Below are 23,815 nucleotides of genomic sequence, written 5' to 3'. Positions count from 1 at the left end.
GACCTGAGGAACAGAAGACACTCATCCAAAAATACTTTAAATTGGCTAAGGTGATCTAGAAGCTGGGAGAGCACACCTCTACAGGTACATGCATTAGTCATCTTCTGAAGTGATATTTAGGAAAATTTACTTTTATTTGAAATTCTGCAGATAATGTTTTAGCCAGTATCTGATTTCTAATTATTTTGACTAATGACAGCACAATATTGCCTGTAGGATAGAATAACAGCATCTTCCAGCATCTGGTACTTGTCCCTTGCTTCAGTAGCACGAATTGATCATGCATCTTTTGGCATCAGTAGAATTGCAGCTCCTGTGTAAAATCAGAGAGTGGAAAGTTGAGTCGCCCTGTTGCTGCCTTGTTTTTTTATTTTCTTTTACTAGTCTGATGCCTGAATTTGACAGGGCCAGTTCTCTGCTGTTTTCATGTCCCTGTGCCAAAGGCAAAACAAAAGGTATGAATGTGGAAGCTGGTTTTTTTCAACGTATAATCCCTTAATTTATACTCTTTGCACAGTTCTGAAGAGAAAAGGCTTTAGTACATGTATCTTGTTCTAGGATACTCTCCCTTTTTGGGATTTCATTAACTAATTAATTATGTTAGCCACAGGTCTCCTGACTTCTGTTTCTGGCTCTCTATCTTTTGCAGCTAGGTAAAAATACTTAAAGATAAAAAAAAATAAATATAAACTTATCACTCTCTTGATCTTTTTACCCTACCATAAACATGTGGAAAATTTATGGCAATTATGGGGTTTTGATTGGTTGATTTTTTTCTTTGTTTGTTGGTTTTGCCTGTTTTTTGTTTTTGTTTTGTTTTGTTTTGTTTTGTTTTGTTTTGTTTTCCTTCATGTCAAATATCTATTAGCACCCTGAGTTGGATTCTTTTGTAGATTTCTTACTGCCTGTGAGACCTTTTTTTCACTTTTTTTTTTTTTTTTTCCCCTTCTGACATGTGGTAGTGCAGAAGAATGGCTTAGATTTAATCCTAGTTATTTTCGCAGTTTGAAGTGAACACACACGCACGGAGTAACTGCAAACTGTTATGATGCTGCGACTCCTCCTGTCATGGTGGCTATTTTAAAGCACAAGCCATAATGTCAACGTGGGCATCAAACAAGTTGGGAAAAAGAATTTCCCATGAAGTTAGCATCATCATGTATTTTGCTCCTACACTACCTACATAAAACACTTAGTTTTCCTGTGAGATCTTCAAGATAACCCTCATCAGCTGTGAAATTTCAACCTTTAAGAAAGTTTGACAGGTCATTTCTTTTCACCTAATTAACAATTGTGTTACCTCTAACTACTCATTTTGCTTGTAATGTTTATGTAAGTCAGCAGTACACAGGAGCCAGAAACGAGTTTATCATCATTGTTGTGCTGTATGGCTGCCTGAAGGTACAGAGCTGAGAGTCAGTCATTGCCTGGGGACAGGATTTCACATAATTTTAGAAATGCAGTTTTAAGACATCACAGTCTGTAGTTGTTGTGGGGATCCTAAAAGTAGCTTTCCTGCAAAAACAAACCCAAACTCCTATAGAGTTAGGAACCATATAGAATAGTGGGGAAAATGAATTTTCATTATGAGTGTGAACTCACTGGTCTAAATAAAAGTTAATACCCAGAACTAGATATGGAGTGCACAGATTTTTTAATAGGAGAAGATATGCAGTTAGTACTGTTGTTCTTAGTGGGATTTTTTTTTCCCATGGAACTTCTTATTAAAATACTTTCAAAAATAATTTTACCATGGAAAGCTAATAGCTACACTCCCCCCCCCAAAGTGCCTCCCAACCCATATATTAAATCAAAATTTAGATTAAAAAGTATAGTGTATAGCTTCTCAGAAAATGTTTAAAACAATATCAGCAGATTTTTCTTCCACAAAATTTCACTTACACCACAAGAAAAACAGAGCAATTATTTAAATGAAGTCTGCCGGCTGAACGGTGGTGGTGGTTGACTCCCCTGTCTATACTCTTTCGCTGGTGCTCCCCGTCATGCTTCTGTGCCCATCTCTTAGACTCCTTGTGTTTTATCTGTCTTTAGTACTTCTATATTGCCACCCACTGCACCTTTTACAACCCCTTCTCAGGCTAAGGATTTTCGTAGTTAATTATGTGTCACACTGAAAAAACAGTACCTACATCATGTATGTTGCCTGGGTTTATTGTCATTGATTTAGGTAGAGCTGCACTTGGAGGAGGATATTACTCATATATTCATAGATTAATGTGATGTTCTGTTTTCTTCCTTTGTTGCATGACCCTTGGGAGAAAGGCTGTGGGGTGAGTCATAATTTTTTTGGCTCAAATGTGATGGCCAATTATCTTGCCTCTCCTGTGAAGTGTATTTGTGAGAATACTCCACCTTACAGAGATGGAAGTAAGTGCCAGTTGGTCTTGAATCACCTGACCTACAGCATACCTCTACTGCAGCAATTTGTAAGTCATTTCACTCACCTTAAGCTCAAAAATAAAATATTAATGACATAAAAGTAATTTTCAGAGACTGGTGCCCTCAGTGTCAGGCCTTATGTCGTCATTGCAGTAGTACAGCAAAAAATGGAAACCTGCCAAAATGCATTCATTGTCTGAAGTTTGTTCTTTAATATATTAAAAGAAAATCAAATTATTAATCACTTAACAGAGTTTGTCTCCACCTGTGTAGAATCCATGTTTATACTTTAAATATTATAACATAATGACTTTCAAGACTATTGGCTTTTTACTTTTGTAGTTCAGTCTCAGGTGAACAGGGAATACTGAGTCTTCGCCAGTCCTTGAAGCAAGCCCTACATTAGAAATGGTTTTCAAAGACTTGGAATAATGCCCCTGTTGATGTATTGCAGAAGTGTTGTGAGTGAAGAACCCCTGAGCTGAAAGCATCGATGTCTCCAGAGTGTGTCTATTGTAAGATGTGTATATACCTGGTGCACATTGCCCTTCAGGGACTGTGTACAGTGACAAAGAGGTGATGCTATTGGGTTGTTTGGTGCTATACAGAGAAGGTGTGCAATAAATGTTTTCTTTGTTCTTGTTGTTTGGGTATTGTACTATAACTTTTCAGCTCAGCTGCGGGCTCCAATGTGATTTTGAACACATTTCTTCTGTTCCTCCATGTCCTGTCTGTAATGACAGGGTGATAATTCTTCCTCTTTACTTCTCATTCACTTAGTTTGTAAGCTCTACAGGGAGGTAATGGCTTCTTGATTTGCATAAATATCAGAGTGGGATCTTGGTCTCATCTGAGACCTTAGCTGGCATTATTAAGGAGTAAAAAGTGCAGTCAATATTGCGAGTGCTTTGCTTTATTTTTTTAAATATTTTTTTCCAGAATGTATCAAAGGAAATCAGGAGAATATCAGCTGTTCAATAACTATTAAATACTGGGGGCTATGATGGATTCTGTCTTAGTATGTGTTTTTAAAAGGATTTTTCTGAAATAATCTGATTCTTGAGGGAGGTTGGTCAGGAGGTCTGTTGCTCTTTATTTGCTACAGGAACTGAGGCCAAGAGCTGATAGTGGTGCCTTTTGGATCTGTGCCCTCTGAGTTGGTGTTTATGGCAGCACCAGAGGCTGGGTGTGAGGGATTCTTTAGAAGGGGTTGCTCATGTGTGCTACCATAAATATGAGCTCAACTCAATGCCACATCAAATTCTGTGATGCTAATCCCCGTAGCTATCCTAAGCATCAGAGCTCTGAGGGTAAATGAGAACTGGAGATGACTTGGCACAGCTCCTAAAGCATGTGAAACCCTCAGTAGGCTGCACCCAAAGCACTACGTTAAAGGACTAGTATTGAGGTTCCTAATTCAAGCACTTAAAATTTAGTAAATGCCTCCCCCTTGTGCATGTGCATTAGGATACAGCTTGTATTGTGTGGTTTTCTGCTGTGTTTTGCAGAGGGGTAATGTCTCACTCCTTGCTCAGGAATGAGTAAGTTCATCTGGGGCTAAACTGGGGTTTTGCAGGACTCTGTGGCTCCTGATCCTGAGTTTCTGTTGTTGCAGAACTCTGAAGGCATCAATGACTGCAGAGTTACAGGAGGAAAAGGGAAGATCTCAAACATCTCCTAATCTGAGTTGCATTTTTTTAGTTGCCCTGAGATTTCATAGAGAGTTTGACATTTGGGGAGCTGATTCAGCTGATACCTGAGGAGTTTGAAAAATATGGAGGAAGCAAAATAAAACATAAAGAGCAAATCTCAGCTCTCTTTTTTTTTTTTTTTTTTTTTTTTTTTTTTTTTTTTTTTTTTTTTTTTTCCCCGGTAGTATATGACACTTTACAGTGTCTGGATAGGATACTTTTAGCTGTTTATATAGAATAGTTTTTATCAGAAGGATACTACAAATGTCTATAGAAGGTCAGTGAAACCAGACCATAATAATTCTGACAGAACAACCATATTTCTAGAATCCCATGAATTTCTTTAATAGCTGTGAATGTTCAAGGGAAACATGATATAAAGACAGATCTAAGCCTGGCAAGCTCACCAGAACCCTCCTGGATCAGCAGTGGATATCTGTATTTTCATGATAGCTGAATACACCCAAGCGCTTTTGATGATTCAGAAAATCCATGCTTTTCCATCAAAAGCGTGTTTAAGTAACTCTTGTGACAGCCCTTTAAAATACACTAACATTTAGTAAGAGCTGAGAGGGCCTGAGAGTTTCTCAAAACCACTTTGGGTATAAAAATGTTGCCTGGCAAAACCCACCTGCTCCTCACCATCCACCCTTAGCTGTGGCCCATGTAACAATCCTCTCCTAAACTCCCTGTTCTGGCCCGTTTTAATTTTTTAATTTTTGTTCTTATAGTTAAATGAAAAGTCACTGAACTGCTTTTCACTTGCAGAGGAGAGAAAGAGACTAATCTTTTCTGTATGCTCTGCTGTATGGAACTGCGACTGTGTCAATAATCACATAGTTTTACATTTAGGGGAGCTTCCAAGACCTTGGAAATGCTTTAAAACAGTTCCCAGGCATCTTCAGCTTGCTCTGGCTCTCCTGGTGATACGGATTTCTGGTAACACATGTACTGAGAAACATGACTGACATGCTGTAGCACAAATAGTGTTGTAGGCTTTGATTTTTGGATCCACCCAGTCCCCGGTGCTAGGTGATATTTGACTTAACCGCACATATTATGCAGCAAAATGCCCTAAATATTTCGTGCTGTTTCTTTTACAGTGATTGTAAAAGCTGATTCCTGTGGCCTGGTCCAGTCTGTACATGGATTTTTATTCTTTCACCTTACTTGCCTTGCCACCATCACTGATCGCTGGTGACTGGTGATTCAGCTCAAATGTTGAATTCTCTGTGCCAGTTCAAAAATCCTATTGTCAATCACAAACTGGCTGTACTCATGTCCAGAAGAGATGTTACCATGCAGAAATGCGCATTATTGTTCTGACTAGCATAAAACAAGCTTACAAAAACATTAATGCAAACCCTTTGTTCAGAGGAAAATCCCTCTACTTGCAGCAGGATGCTGAAATGATACAGCTGCTAGTTTATGTAGGCTCCTTTCTTCCTGGCCTGATAGAATCATTAAAGTGCGTGGCTCTGCCCTTTATTCACCATTTCTACTAGTAAATTTCTGTGAAAGAATAAAACCCCAAACGTGTTGGGTGTTTGTGTAGAGAACGAGAGTAGTATTTTATTTTTTTGTTGTCTAGCTAGAGAAATCTATTTCCTGTCACAGCTGTTTCCAAGGAAGAGTATGTTTCCATTATTGACTAATTCCTATTGCTTTTATGTGACTTGTTTGCATTTCCAAATGCTTAAAGGTAAGTCAGAGATCTTTGATTCTCAGGGCTGAAATTTCTACATACCTATTACACACACACAATCTGAAACTTAGACATGTTGATATATAAATATATTCTGAAATATAGATATACTTTCTGCAGCAATGCTGTAATTTAGAGAGTATTCATTCAAGTGTTAAAGATACTTAATTTTAAAGACATATTTTATATATCCTTGAAACACTTTTCTTGTATCTGAAAATGTCACCACAGTCAAAATGAATACAATTTAAATGTCAGAGCATTTAATGTCATTACATAAATAGAAACTTCCAAACATCATTGAGTTTATATTGATTCCATTTGTCATAGGACTGCATTCACTGCATTGAAACTCTACAGAAGAAATCAATATTTTTTTTCACTTACAAAGTCTTTTTTAACTAGTTTTGTTTTCAATATGACAGTAAGAAAAGACAGTTTCTTAGCTGCTTTGTAAAAGCTGTTGTGTTTCTTCACTGTGATTTTTTCACAAAGATCTATTGGGTAGGGCAAGAGTTAAATTGAGATATTGGACTTTAAAAAATACAGGACAGACTTAAATACATCCCCTTGAGCTGTCCTTATGCCTTGTGTGCACTGAGCTCCTACCTTCCGGGAGTGCATAAAACCAGAAAAATACACAAATGAGGCCATACCAATACACATGCATGCTTCATGGTCATTTCTAGTGGTTATCTTGTAACTTAAATGTGAATTTTAACTTTATATCTAGCCTATTAAAGAGAAAGTAGCACTTCATATAGTTATTAACTTTTCTAATGCATGATGACACTGCGAAATTTGCACAGCAAGCTGATCAGGACTATTTTGCAACAGATATATCTATTCTTATCCCATCCCCTCCATTCATTTTTTTTTTTCCCTTCTGTGGGGCATTTAATCTGTTCAGAGCTAAAGAACTGCATAATTTAGGAAAATGGAGCATTGATGAGAAGCTACATCTCTTAGCCATATATGAGACAAGATGTTGCTGTCAGATCTTGTCACTAGATAGGAGGGGCATCAGCACAAAAATAAATTTTTGTACCTCTTGACCTCTATGTTAAGAAATATTATGCAAGAATTAAACTTCTGCTGCAGTGGAGAGAGCTGATGCCTGTGTTTCCATTTATTCAAAAGGGGCCTTCTTGCAGTGCTCACACCCTTGAGGAGGGCAAGTGAGAGACACCAGCAGCCGTTCTCCTGTCTTTACCATTGAACTAGTTATATTCTTGGGGAAAATCGTAGTTGACATGTAAATTCAGCCCAGTCCAGTTCAGTCCAGTTGCAGTAAGGAGCCTGATGACTTTGTCCTGACCTTTGATAGTCTCAAATGTGTATATATTTCCACTAAAATAAAAAAGATGCCCATATAGGCTTTTAGCTGATTATCATGTAATTCCTATTTCAATAGAACCCAGAAACACTAAAGTATTAAAAGGGCTCTACTCTATTTTTCAGATAAATAGAATTGTCCTTTTTTCCCCCCTAAGCTGAAAGCTCATTAATAATAACCATGAGAACTGAGATTTCATAGCTCACCTTGGCTGAGAACAAGAAACTCCACAGAATTTGTCAGAAAATTATTTTTTCTAAGCATTACAAAATTACATTACTGTTCCCTTTGGATGAAATCTTTCAAATATACTATATAAAATATGATCTTAATGGTTCATGATGTAATTGGGTATCAAAATAATAGAGATGAGTGAATATCACTCTTTCTGGGAATCACTCTTTCTAGAACTCAGTAACTCACATCTAGAAGAACAGATGTTACAGTTTCTTTTTAATCATGCTCTACTAGCACCTTTAGTTTAGATGCTGCAAAATGTATCCTTCTGCATACTATTCAAAGGCTTTCTTAAACTGTTATCCTAAATTTTACACTTAAAAACAGAAGAGAATTTTCACTAGTTCATCTGTGTCTTGCTCTTTTGGTAGGCCTACAGCTTTACTTAGATTCCCATTCTTTTTTGTGATTTTCAAAATATTGTGTGTCTTAGGCACATTAAGATCTATTTTACTGGGCAGCCAGACATCTGGCTTTTATTTTTCGTTCATGTTCTCTACTGTGTATGTTATCTAAGACAGAATAATATCAATTTCTGATGAATCTTCTTTGTGCTTTTTACTAGTTAGGTGCTCTCAGATATAAACAAACCCATCTGTTCTGTTTAAAGCAAAGTGGAATTTAATTTTGAATCAGAAATATTGTGGCCAGCCGGACCAGGGCAGTGATCATCCTCCTCCACTCTGCACTTGTGAGGCTGCACCTTGAATACTGGGTTCAGTTTTGGGCCCCTCACTACAGGAGAGTCATTGAGGTGCTGAAGCACGTCCAAAGAAGAGCAACCAAGCTGGGGAAGGGTCTGGAGAACAAGACCTATGAGGAGCAGCTGGGAGAACTGGGGTTGTTTAGCCTGGAGAAAAGGAGGCTGAGGGGAAACCTCATAGCTCTCTACAGCTACCTGAAAGGAGGTTGTAGTGAGGTGGGTATCGTTCTCTTCTCTCAAGTAGCAAGTGATAGGATGAGAGGAAATGGCCTCAAGTTGCACCAGGGGAGGTTTAGATTGGATATTAGGAAAAATTTCTTCACTGAAAGGGTTATCAAGCACTGGAACAGGCTGCCCAGGGAAGTGGTTGAGTTGCCATACCTGGAGGGATTTAAAAGACATATAGATGTGGCACTTAAGGACCTGGTTTAGTGGTGGGCTTGGCAATGTTGGGTTTATGTTTGGACTTGATAATCTTAAGGGTCTTTTTCAACCTAAATGATTCTATAATTGATTCCTCATTGTGAGTAAAAGCTTGTTGCTACTATAGGAAAAGGTATTTTACCGCATGAAAATAATTTAATTGCAGGCAAATTCTCTGATTTTTTTGTTTATTTTTCCTTTCATGTTTGTAGATATTATGTTGCTTTAATGCACTGCAGGACAATAAGACATCACTTCTTCCTTCTAAATAAAATATGGCAAAGTTATGTTATTTACCAAAGTCTACTGAAGTCTGTGAGACTGAAATTGCATAAAGAATTCAGTAGCTACATTTTCAACTCTTTTTAGTGAATTTTCATGATTAACTTCTCATCACATGGTTGAAGTAATCTTGTCTTAGCTGCCAGCATGTTCATCTTACAAACTTTTTTGTCTTTCTGTGGACTTTCTTTAGAACAGATTCCCTTTTTGGTTGCCAGCTTTGACAACCTCCAATGCTGTTATCATGGTTGTAATCTTAGAAGTCCCCAAGACTCTGTACCACAGCTGTGCTCTGATAGCTGACTCCTATAAGCACACTTTCAAGAGATGCCAAAATCATCAGGTGGTTCATCACCGGTCTCCACTTGGACACTGAACCGTTGACCACAACTCTTTGAGTGTGACCATCCAAACAATTTCTTATCCACCGCATGGTCCATCCATCAAATCCATGTCTCTCCAATTTAGAGACAATGATGTCATGTGGGACAGTGTCAAATGCTTTGCACAAGTCCAGATAGGTGACATCAGTTGCTCTGCCCTTATCTGCCAGCAGATAATGGAATGGAGGATAAACACTTCTTTGATGAAAAACCATCTCTCATGCCCAAGGAGCATGTGCTGGCCCAGGGTCGGCTGGTTTGTTGCTGTTGGGAGCTGCAGCCCGTGGGCATGGGGCAGAACTGTCCTTGGGCTGCTGTTGTGGTCCTGGATGGTCTTTGAGTGGGAGGGAACAGGCTGCTGCCCCTTGCTGCTCCCCAAGCAAAACGTCTTGGGGAGCATCGACTGCCTCAGATGTGTTGAGCAGTTAGTGTGGTGAACAGTAGTAGTTTGTCTGGTTTGTTGTATTAAATCCTGATGCCACTGGAGATTAAGAAGGAAACCATTTGTATTCCATGAGGCATCAAAGATTTGTCCTGAGCTTTAGCAGACTGTCCTCTGCCTTCTGGCCTAGCCTGGAATTGCTGGCTGCAGGGTTAACCTGCTTTATATGCAGTAGGTAAGTGCTAACAGGGGTTCACTGTTTCAGAAATAATGTGTTTTGGGGGATTCAAAGGCAGCCACCTGCATCTTCAGTATCAAGTTGTGAGTAATAATATAGTAATACCTGCCTTACAACTGCCATCTGCCTAGGCTTTATAAACATTAATATTCAGCTTCCTAATGTTTGGTGTTGTAATTTCCTGATAAATATTCTAGTACTGCATGACTAAAGGGATCTGATTGCAGGAGGATACTGCCACACCACTCCCCAAAGCCTAACACTTGGCAGAAACTCTTCACGAGCATGGATGAGCGTTTTGCTGAACAGCAACCTGTGCCAGCAGAGGCAAGGGACTTTTCAGCCAAGGGTGCTTGATGGGACTTTTTTCTTTCCGTGTCTGTTTTCAGTGACAGATACTAGAGCTCTAGAACTCCCTGAACACTGAGCATCTGAGCATCCCCAGGGACTTGGCCTGTCACGGTGTGCGTTGAGGTTGTTCTCTGAAATCTGGTTTCCACCAAGTGTGGAGGTGTGCAGCCCTCCAGCCCCATGTTGGCACAGGGTCTGCTCCTGTCTCGGCTTTCCTGGTGATAAGCCCATGCTGCTGAGCTGGGTCTTATTTCTTCGAGTGCTCCAGCATCTTCAATAGCTGAAGAGAGCAAGTTATCAATTATGCAAATTAATGGTATTGTTAGCCAGGGCAGGTCTAGCCATCATGATCATTAAACATCTCTGAGGTTTTTTAGGGCTCACAATAATTTCTTCCTAGTTAATAGTGGAAGTTGGAGCTTAAGGCAGTTGCCCTAGAGAACACAAATGCTTTTCCAGAAGTATGTGAGGGTCACCCGATTCCAGAGTTTCACAGAATGGCAGGAATTGTTCCAGGGATTCCAGGGGACCTCCTCAACTCTCGTGTTTGCAAGTTTAGAGTGCTGCCTCTGTTAATCAGGAAAAAAAAAAAATAAAATTAATGACTCATAAAACATAATTATCTCAAAATCTCACATCCTAAATTCAACTAATTTGTGAAACACTTGTAGATTAATCTTCAGTCCTATTCCTTTTGTGAATTTAAATGCATTTACAGTACTATGTGCCTATTTTCTGTACTGTATTTTCAGATCAGAAGCACTTGCTTTCCATGTAACTGAGGTTGATTATATGCTCCTGTCTCTTCTGACTGTGCTTGTCTGTCACTAAGAATCAGAATGAGGAAGTTGAAACGGCTGTGGTGCCACAGACTATTTCTGCTTCCTTCCCACCCCCTCCTCCCCAACTTCTTTACTTCTGTTGCTGTCAGTTATTTTGCTATCTGATAGTTAAAATTTTTGACAGTGCAAGTGGATATTTTTCCTTTTGCATACCTGCCATTACAGGCCTTTAGGACATGATTGGGAAGATGATGAAAAGCAAACCTGGAGAATGAGTGTGAAAGAAACTTGTGAACACAGGTTCACAAGATCTTAGAGGCTCTTAGAGGCAACCAAAGTGCAAGATTTTAGAAAGCATTTGCTTCTCTCCAACCAAAAAAGATAAAACAAACACGTTGATTAAAGAGCATTGTACTATTACAGATGGTTACCAACTCAAAGGGACGGTTACTGAGTGCCGTGTCCTGCACCATAATCAGGCTGGGAGGATGTTTCTATGTCTGTAACCCTGTCACATCTAAAGCATGATACTTCCTTCACAAGTCTGTGAATACCATGATCCTCATTTGCGGATATCTGGGGTGATTATTGTCAAGTAACGAAACAAAACAAATGAAAAAGCTGATAAAACTGGGACAGAATCTAAAGCATTTCCTATGAGAGGCTTACAAATTTTGCAAGTGTTTAGGGACACAGATAGCACTTTTCATCAGAACAGTGCATCTGCTTCTAATGAAAGGACTTCCATTTATGTATGTACATAAGCGTGCAAGATCTGAATGTCTTGCAGGCTACATGTACAGCAAAATGCTTACATCACCATCTAGCATCTTGTCTCCATATAAACTTCTGTTATAAAAAAACCCCACCTGCTGAACAAGATCTATAGTGTTTGCTTTGGGTGAGTTCCATTTTCTGTTCTACCCTGAGAACAAGATTCCAGCATCATGCAAGAAAGGGATGGGATTGCATAGTAAATTAGCACTTGAAATGCAGTGATTTGTACGTCATTTTACCACCAGGCATTCCTAATAGAATAACTTGCTCCTTTTAAACTATTTGTACCAAAGGATCCAAGAAATGCATGTGATATATAGCGCATCTCACAAAACTAAGTTCAATCTACTTGACCTTTTCCATAAAATATTCTTTCATGGAGCATTTGGTTTTAATAACAATCCAAGTCACAATGAAGAGTCAGTAAACCTCATCTGCTTGCTCTGGTATTTCCTCATAGCACAAAATAAAAAGCGTTCATTGATTATTTATTTTTGGATATGGAGAGACAAAGGTGTGATAATATGTCTTGGACAAGTTTTAAAAAAAAATCAGTTGACACTGAAATTATGAATCTGTTAGGAGACTCCTTCCAGTTTTATGTACATACCTGCTGGGTATGATATTTCTTCTAATTTATAAACTAGACTAAATATTACAACTGTGTTAATATCCTTGCACTTCTGTTGAAACCAGCAAACTACCAGTTGTGCTTGGGGACAGCAATGAAAATCATTTTGAGCAGCATGGAAACCTCTTGTTCTGCATGCAAATAACTCTGCAGTACTCAGTGAAAAGTCCATAGGGAGAAAAGGTCCACGTCCAGAGAAACCAGAGGCAGAAGTTGTCTATGGGGACCTGGCAGCGCTCAAGGTTACACCACTGTGTGGGAATCCAACTTCTAATTTTTTAGCCTTCTGCTGTGCTGGCTCGCCTTTATAATGTGCCATAAAAACCTCTTGGCATGGTTACTGCTTTTTTGGTGCTAGTGTCCTGTGAGCCTCAGTTCTGTCTTTTCTCAGTCTTCTGCACCCTGGATTTTGGATGTATGGGGTCATCTATGGCTCTGGCATGCTATGAATTTAGGTTGGCCATAGCCCAGAAATGTGCTCAAGCATGTCATGCCTGTGCTTAAAGCTAATTCATGGCTCTTTGCTTGAAGCAGAAAAAGACCAGGGCAAATCCAGAGTAGGTATCTGGGAGTGTTGCAGAACAGTCACAACTTTCCTGCCCATGCCAAAAGTGGAAGGATGTGACCTCACCCCATGTTGGTTTCAAGGGAGGAGCATTCTATTTTTCCTTCAGACAGGGAGTTTCCAAACTTCTCAGGAGCTGTAGGTTATTTGAAAATTTACATAAGTATCCCAGAAGACTGCAGTTCTTTGTCATCACATGAAACTTGTTACAGTCAGGGGTGGCTGCTTCCACCACCACTGTTCTGTCGGTGATGGCACCCAAGCAAGCTGAATTTGGGAATCAGTTCTGCAGAGATGTCTCCTCTGGTCCATGCCAGAGCATGTTTTTGTCTTTGGAGACGATGGAAGCAAATTTTGACCTTATCTGCAAGTAATGCTGCTGCTGAGCGATTGAGATTGATAACAAGATCCTGAAAACTTTTTATGGTTAATTAGTTTAAAATGAGAATAGCTCTTGTATTCACTGCTGACTATCAGAGACAATAATTACGAGAGTATTTTGTATGAACAATCCATATCTTGTTCGTTCACTTGGGCTGGTGCTGCTACCCAGCTAAACGTTTCAGAAAAGATGATTCACTTTTCATGATGATCAGTAAAAATAGATTAATGGGAGAATTCTCTTCAAAGGGTAAAAGGAGGACAGGCTTCTCCCAACAGCACGTCTCAGATAAGTGCATATGCTGAGTGAAGAATGGTGCACACAGACTAGGGGTTGCTGCCTTTCTAGCTTTTTGATCTGAAGACTTCCTTTCCAGAAGTCATACTGCAGTGCCTCGACAATTCCTGGGTGAATCACATGTGTGTAATAGATAAAGCTCTTTTTCTCTTAGTTAAATGTTAGACTAGGGCTGCCAAATTTCAGGGGTGAAATGAACTTTATTAACTGGGCAAAACAACAGTTGTTAGACCCTTTACCTACAAGAGAAAAAGAAATAAAAGCACAAAATCTAAAACAGAAGGATGGAGTTTTCTATCCAGGTCATGCATGCTTCCTATTACCTGATTACTGAGATGAAGATATTAAAGAATGCAAATGAAGTGAGCTTCAGTATGTGCAGTGATATACTTGTGAAGGAAAACATATATTGAGAAGTTGCAATTAAGATCTGTGTTGCAGTGTATTTTGACCAGTTGCTAGTAAGTGTCCCAATATTGGCATAAAATTAATGTAGGTTAGCTAATAGCTTCTCATATGGTTCCTGTGAGTGGTGGGTCTATAATGCTGTTAAAGGTCTCTCTAAAATGAGGTATTCTAGAATAGTGTGTTTTGGTTCCTGATAATAGAAGTAACTTATGAGAGAAATGCCATTTTGCATTGAAGTAGGTCTCATATTATGTAAACAGCACCACAGAGGATCAGCAGTTTTAGTTGTCTATAAAACTGAAACAAAACTGTCAACATTTTTTACTATTGTCCAGCCTGCCAAAGGTGCAGGCATATGAGCTGTGCTCCTTCAGACACATAGATTGAACCTGTATTTGTGCAAGAAAAAGCTGATGCTCGGGTGGCAAGGTGCCCGGCTGCTTCATCGAAGAGCTGAAAACTTCATGGGATAGCTGGAGGGTTAGTGTAGCTGCTGCTGTGGTGGTCTGTCTTGACCTGGTGTAACATCAGGGCCAGTGCCCTGGGCAGCAAGAGGAAGTGTGTTGTGTTTGGTATCAGCATGGCTCTGCTGATGTGCCTGAACCCTTTGCTCTGTTTACATATCAGGTGGTGCTCTGCCTCGCTGAACTGTTAGCTCCCCTCATGAAATTCCTTGTTGTTTGTGAAGTCTTGCAACAGCAATTTCTTACAGAGAAGTCAGAGGCTTGCTAATAGTTGCTTTCTAGCATGGCATTACACTTTCCTGTTTTGAGTTTTTTTTTTTTTTTTTTTTTTTTTTTTTTTTTAACTATGACCAAAAGCCAGAGGAAATGGATGCCCTTTTCTATTGTTGAGCTGGTTTCAGCCCTATTCTGGTCTTCACAGAAGAAATGCTCCTTCAACTGTATTGTATCCTCAAAAAAACCCCTTCGTTTTGTTTTAATCTAGCTTTAGGGAGTCTCTAAAAAAAAAGAGGACCTATGATATCTTTGCAGAGAATAAAGTGAGATAACTGGGAACCACTGCCCTTCGAGAAAGGAAGAAAAAGAAATATTTGCTTGCAATTATTTGAGAGATTCTGGGGTTTAGGTCTTCCAGATAATGAGAGATCTGGGAGAGAGCCAGAGAACTGTAACCATCAGAGGTGTTTTTCTCAGCACTTGTTGCCTGTCTGATTTCACATAAGCTATTATCACAAAACCTACAAGAGTTTGCAGGAAAAAAAAAGAAACATTTTTTTTAAGACATAAAAGGAAGACTTCTTGCAGACCTCTTTTCCTCATCTCCACATTTGTATTTGCTTTTCTTGGGGAAGAGATATAGGTGAGAGCAAGTGGAGAATGTTATGTTTTTAAAGCATATTTGAGTTAAATGTCCTTGTGCATATGTGAGTTTTTTGTTTGGTTTGTTTTTTTGAAGAGAAGGGACATAATCTCTACCAGTTATTCAAACCATACCATGCACTGGTCTTCAGCCTATCTGATATTCTGAATAGCTAAAACTCAAAGATGTTTTGATTAGAGTAACTTTGAAAGGAGTCCATGAGACATAATATTGTTTTGCTCCAATTCTGAATGACATCCACCGTTTCCTCAACCTCCTTCCCGGTTGCAGACTGTCGTGGTTTGAGCTCAGAGGACAAGAGAGCACCACACAGCTGCTCATTCCCCCCTTCCCCCCTCAATGCTAATAAGGAGAAAATAAAGCAACAGGCTCAGTAGTTTGAGCTCAGAGGGCAACTGAGCACCATGCAGCTGATCACTCCCCCCTCCCACCCAAGCACTGATGAGAAAATGAAGCAAAGGGCTCAGGAATTGTGCTAAGGACAGGAGGGGTGACTCACCCATTACAGTCATGGGCAAAACCCAGACTCGTTAGTGGAAGTGAAAAAAAGAACACAAATTTAATACAGACACCAACAACAACACTTAACAGAGTAGGACAGTGAGAAGCATTACCACATCTTGAGAGCACCTTCCCCCACCTCTCCTTTCTGCCCTGTCTCAGCCCTTCTCCCAGCAGAGCCGCCTGTCCTGGCGTGGGCTCCTCCACAGGCTGCAGCTCGGCCTCTGCTCCACCGGTGACCTCCGTGGGTGGCAGGGGGGTGACCCTGCCCTCTCACCATGGGATACAGGGGGCTCTGCTCCGGCTGACCTCCACCCCTTCCTCCTTCCTTCCTCCCACTGACCTCAGTGTTCCTTCTTCTCCCAACTGCTTCTTACATGTCCCAACCCCCTCTCAGGTTCCCCTTCTTAAATATTCTATCCCAGAGGTGCAGCCACCATTGGCTCGGCCCCGGTCAGAGGTGGGTCTGACTTGGAGCCAGGGGAGCTTCGAGAAGCTTCTCACAGGGGCCACTGATGTAGCCCCTTCCCCCCTACCAAAAACCCCACCACACATGCAAACCCAGCACCCAGCCCAGGCTGGGATACAAAAATTTGTATATCAAATAAGCAGTTTGATATATATCTTTCAAGTAGCTCTGTTCACTTCACAGTGATTCCATGGTTGGACCTGATCCATGTTTCAGTTTTAATAAAAATGTTGTTTTGACTCCATCACAAACTGTCAACTGGTAGATGATGAATGAGCCTTTCAATTATTTTTGATTATTTTAATAAATAAATAAAGAAGAAAAGTTAAGATTTTTAATATTTTCTTTCCTTTTTTTAAAGCATAGTTTTAAGACAGTTCTTCATGTATTAGTATCAAGAGTTGACAAACAGAAAATTTGTCAGAGCTGGTTTTTGAAAGAGATCTAGGAACATTTAAATCCATTTGATACATATTAAAATATACTTGTTCACAGCAAAGTATCATTGATTAAGTATAAGGGATTGTTTTAGTCTTCATTTTTCAGAATTACACGTGAATTTTATGAACAAACAGGATTCAATTTGAAGTACCTGCGTTGGGAGGTAGGAATGGCTTAGAATTTGAACAGAATCTTGAAGAATGTGCTCTGAAAACTTGTCCTCTGATGTCCTTCCCCTGACTGCAATCTTAACTGTAGAGAGAAGAGAATATTTAAAAATCCTTTATTTCTCAGACTATGAAAAGTCCTCTGAATATAATAAAAAACTTCATTAAGAGCTGAACTGAACTTTTAGAACATTGTTTCTCTGCTGATCATTAGGATTTTTTAAAGTATGACAGAAGTTTATTGCATAAAGTAGCAATTTCTCTTTGTATCCTTTCAGTGGGGCATTTGATATCATCCTTGAAGGCTAGAATTAAAACTCACCAACTGGTGGAGATAGGCAGTCCTTTTTCTGCAGCTCCATGGTGTCCTGATACTATTACACTAGGAACAGCCCAAGAACTCCTCAAAACTTTCAGTCGTGGTCATTCATATTTAGGTTCCAATTTCTACAGCTAGAGAAATTCTGGTTTTATCCCTCTTAGGTAGTGCTGTATGCACACAGCAAATGCATTCAATTAGATGTGATTTCACTGTTGATCATGCTGCCTTGGAGAGTAGCCTCAGTGTGACTAACTTGCTTGGATTGGAGTAAAAGTTTAATGTAAATTGCTCTTCTGCTTACTGAATCCAAATTAATTACATGGTAAATGCTCTGGCCAGTAAAAATCCCTCTTTAAACACAGCTGGAGGCTTGTCTGGGTTTTGAACACTAGTCTGCTTTTCTGAGACCCGACTAATTTCTGAGGAAGAGATTCTCTAGAATTTCTTCCTCCCTTTCATTACAGGGAAAGGAGAGATGACAGTAGGGAATGGAGTTTTAAAAACTCTTACAGTGTTGTCTAGAGATGTATCAACTAAAACTTGTAATGTACAAATCACACAATCTTCAATAGAATATATTTGTCATCGTTGGCTGTTCTGCACCCACTCAGCTAGTGCGCTTCATAATGTGCTGCCTAGATTTCCATGGTGATTTGCATTCTGACTGGTGAGGTCAAATCTTTTTCTCAGCTTTATCTTTTAAGTGGACGTATTAATGTTGCCTGAGTGTAGACACAAAAACACACAGATGTATATCTGGGGGGCCAATTCAGAATTGAAGGACAGCTGTATGGGAAAGTACGTCCTCCTTTGTAGTCACTATTGGATATGGAAGGTTTTCAAAAGTATTCTGTTTAAAGCAATTTAGAAATCAATAGAATGGAATGGAAAAGCTCATTTCTTAGCTAGGGTCTGAAGAGGTAAAAATCTGGGGCAATGTGATATGAGGTATTAAGAGGCAGAGATGGAAACTTAAAATGCATCTACATGGTGGCCTGACCCTGGCTGAATGCTGGGTGCTCCCCCCCGAGTTGCTCTATCACTCCCCTCCTCAGCTGGACAGGGAAGAGAAAATACAACAAAAGGCTCATGGCTTGAGATAAGGGCAAGGAGAGAACACTGACCAATTACTGTCATGGGCAAAACAGACTTGACTTGGGAAAATTAGTTTAATTTATTACCAGACAAATCAGAGTAGGGTAATGAAAAATAAAACCAAATCTTAAAACACCTTTCCCTCACCCCTCACTTCTCCCAATTTTCTCTACTTCCTCCACCCCAGCAGTGCAGGGGAATGGGGAATGGGGGTTGTGATCAGTTTGTTGCATACTGTTTCTGCCACTCCTTCCTCCTCAGGGGAGGGCTCCTCACACTCTGCCCCTGCTCCAGCGTGGGGTCCCTCCCACGGGAGACAGCCCTGCACGAACTTCTCCAAAATGGGTCCATCCCACAGACTGCAGCTCTTCATGAACTGCTCCAGCGTGGGTCCCTGCCATGGGGTACAGTCCTCCAGGAACAGGCTGCTCCAGCGTGGGTCCCCCATGGGGTCCCAAGTCCCACCAGCAAACCTGCTCCAGCGTGGGCTCCTCTCTCCGTGGGGTCACAGGTCCTGCCGGGACCCTGCTCCAGCGTGGGCTTCCCGTGGGGTCGCGGCCTCCTTTGGGCACATCCACCTGCTCTGGTGCGGGGTCTTCCACGGGCTGCAGGTTGGCATCTGCTCCACCAGTGACCTCCAGGGGCTGTGGAGAGACAGCCTGCCTCACCGTGGTCTTCACCAGGGGCTGCAGGGGAATCTCTGCTCCAGCCTGGAGCACCTCCTCCCCTCCTCCTTCTCTGTCCTTGGTGTCCGCAGAGTTGTTGCCCTCCCAGGTTCTCACTCCTCTCTTCAGCTGCAGTTGCTGTAGTTGTTTTTTCCCCCCGTTTTAAATACGTTACCCCAGAGGCACTACCACCGTCCTTGGTGGGCTCGGCCTTGGCCAGCGGCGGGTCCATCATGGAGCCGCTGGCGTTGGCTCTGCCAGACATGAGGGAAGCTTCTAGAAGCTTCTCACAGAAGCCACCTCTGTATCCCTCCCACTACAAAACCTGTTCATGTAAATCCAATACAATCTGCTACACACTTCATTTGCAAATGTGGAGAGAGTTAACTCTTTGTGTGTCCACTTTGGGCAATGCATGGGAAGCCAGTTTGTGTGTCTGTGCTGGACTGATTGCGCTATGAGAAAGCCCTTAGTGATGCAGAGGGAGTACAGTACACACAGAACATTGCCCTTGGGCTAAGCTTGATCCTTTATTTGTGCAAGTCCGAAGTTTGGAAGTGTCATGCTTACACTGGGAAATTCATATAATGACTTCCCTTATTGCTGATCTACTGAGTAAATGTTACTGACAGAAACAAGAGTACTGCATTTATTGCAGGCAAACATGTAATGAGTCTGTACAGTAACTGCTTGGTGCATTGATCAGCCTCTGAGAGGGCTGGTGGGTCTGACACCTGCTGAACTCATGCCTGTCAAGTGGGTCCTCGTCTGAACGAGGGATGTTCTCTCGTGTGTAAAACTTTCAAAATTGGAACTCCAGAGAGTTTGCCTGTAGTTATTTTCAAGCCGATGCTTGCAAGGAGTGCTGTAAACATGATGTGGCTTACTGTGCATGATAAAACAACATTACTTTGTAGGAACAATATGCTTTGTGGGAATCCAAGCAACCTGAGGATCTTTGGGAGATTATGAGATTTGGAAATATTTTAGGGCAAAATTATTCTGATTGCTTAGTGTTTCTAAAAATAACTAATTATTAATCACTAGTAAACAATGTTGTCAGATGCACTGAAAATCCTCTGGGTTACAGAAAGTTGTAAAACCTTTTCTTCATTTCTTGCATGCCTACAGGTATAGGATTAAGTGTTTCTGAGACAGGTTTGCCATTTTTCTGGTTGAGGGTGTCGCAGTTCCCTAGCTATCTATTGTTTTGATCTTCTTGCTGCCTCTCTTCAAAGCATCACTCTCAGGCCTTCTAGTGCCACTTCTTGTTGGGTGGACTCTTTCCAACAACTCTTTTCATGCTGTGCTTTAAGATGAAGATTTCTGGTGTTCATTGCAGTCATCTCTGCAAGGATGACTATGCTGCCCTTCTGTAGGAACAACGATGCAGTTAGGCAAGGATAAGCCTATCCGGATAAAGCACTGCTCTTTACTCCAGACAAACCTATTTAGGAGGAACATATCTCAGAACCAATAAGCAGTTCACGGGTGTATTTACGTGCTAGACTGCCATCCTTATCTCCACTGAGAACAGATAAATTTAATGTCTTTGCTATGGGTCTGCTTTGGACTTTTGTTTCTCATTTCTCAGTTCAGACATGAGAGGATCACCTTCTGAACTTCTGTTATTATGTCAGCTCCCTTGAATCAATTTGAACTCAAAACTTCCTCCTTCTAAAGGGGGAAGGGCATAAATTCCAGGAGACTTCCTCCCTGCTTTCTGTCAGTATGTGTGATTAACATTACTTCTTAGTGACATTAATTACCAGTGAGTTAGAAACACAGACAACTGTGCACCGACCATGATAGATAATGTATTTCAAAAGTGAATGCAGTAATTCCTGGCTCTCCCATAACAGAGAACATATTAGCCATGCTGGAAGTCCCTTGTCATCTTTAGCCAGCAGGTATATTAATGAATGACATGAATAAGTACACTTACTGAAAATTCAGCTAGGTTTTTTTTAATGAAATAATTCTGCAAATTCTAGCCGCCACTGTATCACAAATAAGCTTGTGTTGGAGCCCAGTTTAATACCGATTTGTAGTATCCAGGTTGCTGTCTCCTACAATTGTAAGGAGTGCTATATACTGCCCTCCTTGCTGTACTCATGTAAGACTTATGCCTGGATCCCCTGCCAAAGAAAGTACCTCAGCAACCTCTCTTGACAGATCTATATTCCCTCCATCACTCTCCACAAAGGCAAAGTCAGTACTTATCCCCTTGGCAATAAAGGGAATTAAGTAATGAAATGGTAGGAAACGTGGCAAGGACTTCACTCTGGAGGCATGTCCAAGCCAAGAGGATTAATTGTGAATGCTAGTGCTTTAGAGCAGATTTACATAAAACACCTGCTCAGCAATTTTTAAAGTATGTATAGAAAATTTTGTTGATAAAATATTTTTCTAAAAAATTATGGTAGCTGAAAATATGAGGATAACCCAGACAGTCAGGGTAGGACTCCTGTCACTCTCCATCCTGGCAGGTGGCCTGGCTTCCAGCTGCTGCTTGAAAAGGCTGCAGATGTCCTAGAAGTTCTGTTTCCTGCAAGCCCTGTGCAGATGTCTTGAATACCATAGGAAGTATCAACCAGCGCTGGACATGTGCTGACACTTGAATTTTGCCAATACTTTTGATCCAAGCAAGTGGAAAGCGTGGCTGGAGCTGGTGGGCTTTCTGCCTTAGTTTTGGAAGCAGAAATCTGTTTAGTGACACAGATTGACTGGTATCAACATTATCACTTGCTAAAGGGACTGGGATTAAGATTGTTACTTGCTAATACACTTGGGTTCAATCCTCTGTCTAGATGAGACTGCCAGGATCTGAAATCTGCTCCCAAGTTGCACATATTTCACCTCTATCACAACAAATCTCCCTTCTGCTCATATCTAGTTCTTGCTTCACTACACTTTCTCTTGCGATTTATTTCTGGTGCCTTCATTGGTAATGTGTTGTTCATTTTGGATGTCTGTGGCAGATTTTCAGCTGCTGAGCCTCTGCCCAGTTTCCTGTATTTTTGAAGCCCTGTGCAGTCCTGTCCCTTCTTCGATTTCCTGAAAACCTTGAAGTAGGGGGCACTGGGAACATTTCTTAATCGTCCTTGGCCATGCTTTTCCTTTGGGAAGGACATTTTGCATTTCAGAGGGCTCTGGCTTGTGCCCTACCACTGATAATCAGGTGGATCCCTGACACTTGCTATGGTGCTGCATCGTAACCAGGCCGGGCTACTTCTGGTCTCTGCAGTGGTCCAAAGCCATGCTCAGCACTGAAAACCTTAGTGACAGCATGGTGTAGGGGTGGGCATGCCATTTGCTGTAAACCTGTTGCTGGCTTAGTGTAGACTCTCCAACTTTTGTGTTGGAGCTTGTTGTGCAAAATCATATTGGTCACAGTTTCTGTGTTGGCAGCTTTGCACTGAATGTAACTCAGATCAGTGAAAAGTTGGAGTTTCCTAGCAAAACTTGAGTCCTCCCAAAAGACCTGACCTGGGAGGCCAGGCTCTTTGAATACCGCTTTCAGTTTTGTTTCCCTAAAAAGGCAGGGATTGCTGTGAAGCTGCCAACCATGTTTCATGACTAAGCCCATCTGCAGCATTACCAGAGATTTGTGATATGGGAAATCTGTCAGTCTTACACATCTGCCTGGAATCCTGTTTATAACAGTGACAACAATTTTCAAGCTGAAAAATTATTGTAATTCATATATATCAGAAAGGTTAGGTTTTAATTCTGACTGCTCCCTGACATCATTCTTCCTCAGTCAAAAGTTAATTGTCTCTAAATCAGATGCTTCTTCTCCTGTTGCCTTCAAATGCGAAGGATTATCAAGTTGGACATCCAGAGATTCTATGCTGCACCAATAATGTTCCTGTGCAAAATCCTAACATAACTTATTTCTGATTATGAAAGTTACATATCATTATTATCTAATCCTTTAAACTAAATAGCTTCAGCTAAAACATGTTCTGTAATACTAGGCAACAGGATGGTCTGAGTATAAATGAAATTAGAAAGTCACCTAATGCATCAGTGTAAATGTGACTACTGTGCATCATGGATCAAGTGCTCTGAAATATCACCCCTGAGAATGAATGAGCTGCAGTCACTGTGCCAAATTCATTCTGGGTACAGCATCACATTAGGTTACTCTCATTCCTAATGTAGCAGTGAATTTGGCCCAAACAGAAATCCCTATAAATCAGAAGGAGCAGAAAGGACAGATGCTGTATCTTGAAAGATATGCTCTTCAGGAAAGCATAGCTCCCTCTCCTGCCTTTTCATCCCAAGGAAGCAGATGGTTTCTCACTCACCCAGCTATGGTGAAAGCACAACGGGTAAAAATAAAAGCAGCGGGCTGGCTTTTTTCCTTGGTTAATCTGCATGTGGTTCCGTGAACCCTAGTGGGAATGCAGAGAATGGAAATGAGGGTGAAGCACAACCCAGAGACCCCCAGGAGAATTTGTCTAGCATTTACTGTTAGAGAAGTGAAGGAATATGCATGTGCTCAAAACGGGACATGAATGCACCCCGCTCTTACTGTCTTCTCACCACTCTGGCAGACTGCTGGCCATGAGGAGCCATCCTCAGGATGCTGTGATTCTCTAAGTGCTATTCTTCATCCTCCCCATGAGTAAGCAGGAAGTTCGCAGATTGTAATTAATAAGAGACTTAATTCACCTTTTTGGCTCTTCGATTTAAGGTCTAGATTCCAGTATCTGTGGACACCCAGTTTGTAGAACTGTGCAGGGAAAAAGAGTCTGCTTAGTCAAAGAACAAGCCAGTAAAAGAGGTCCTTTCTTCCTTGTGCCCTTCATTTCTCAAGAGAAATATTAAGA

Source organism: Tyto alba, unplaced genomic scaffold (assembly GCF_018691265.1).
Source record: "Tyto alba isolate M040663 unplaced genomic scaffold, T.alba_DEE_v4.0 Super-Scaffold_5, whole genome shotgun sequence".
Lineage (NCBI taxonomy): Eukaryota > Metazoa > Chordata > Aves > Strigiformes > Tytonidae > Tyto > Tyto alba.
The sequence above is the reverse complement of the archived record's forward strand: the minus strand, read 5'-3'. Positions refer to the sequence as shown.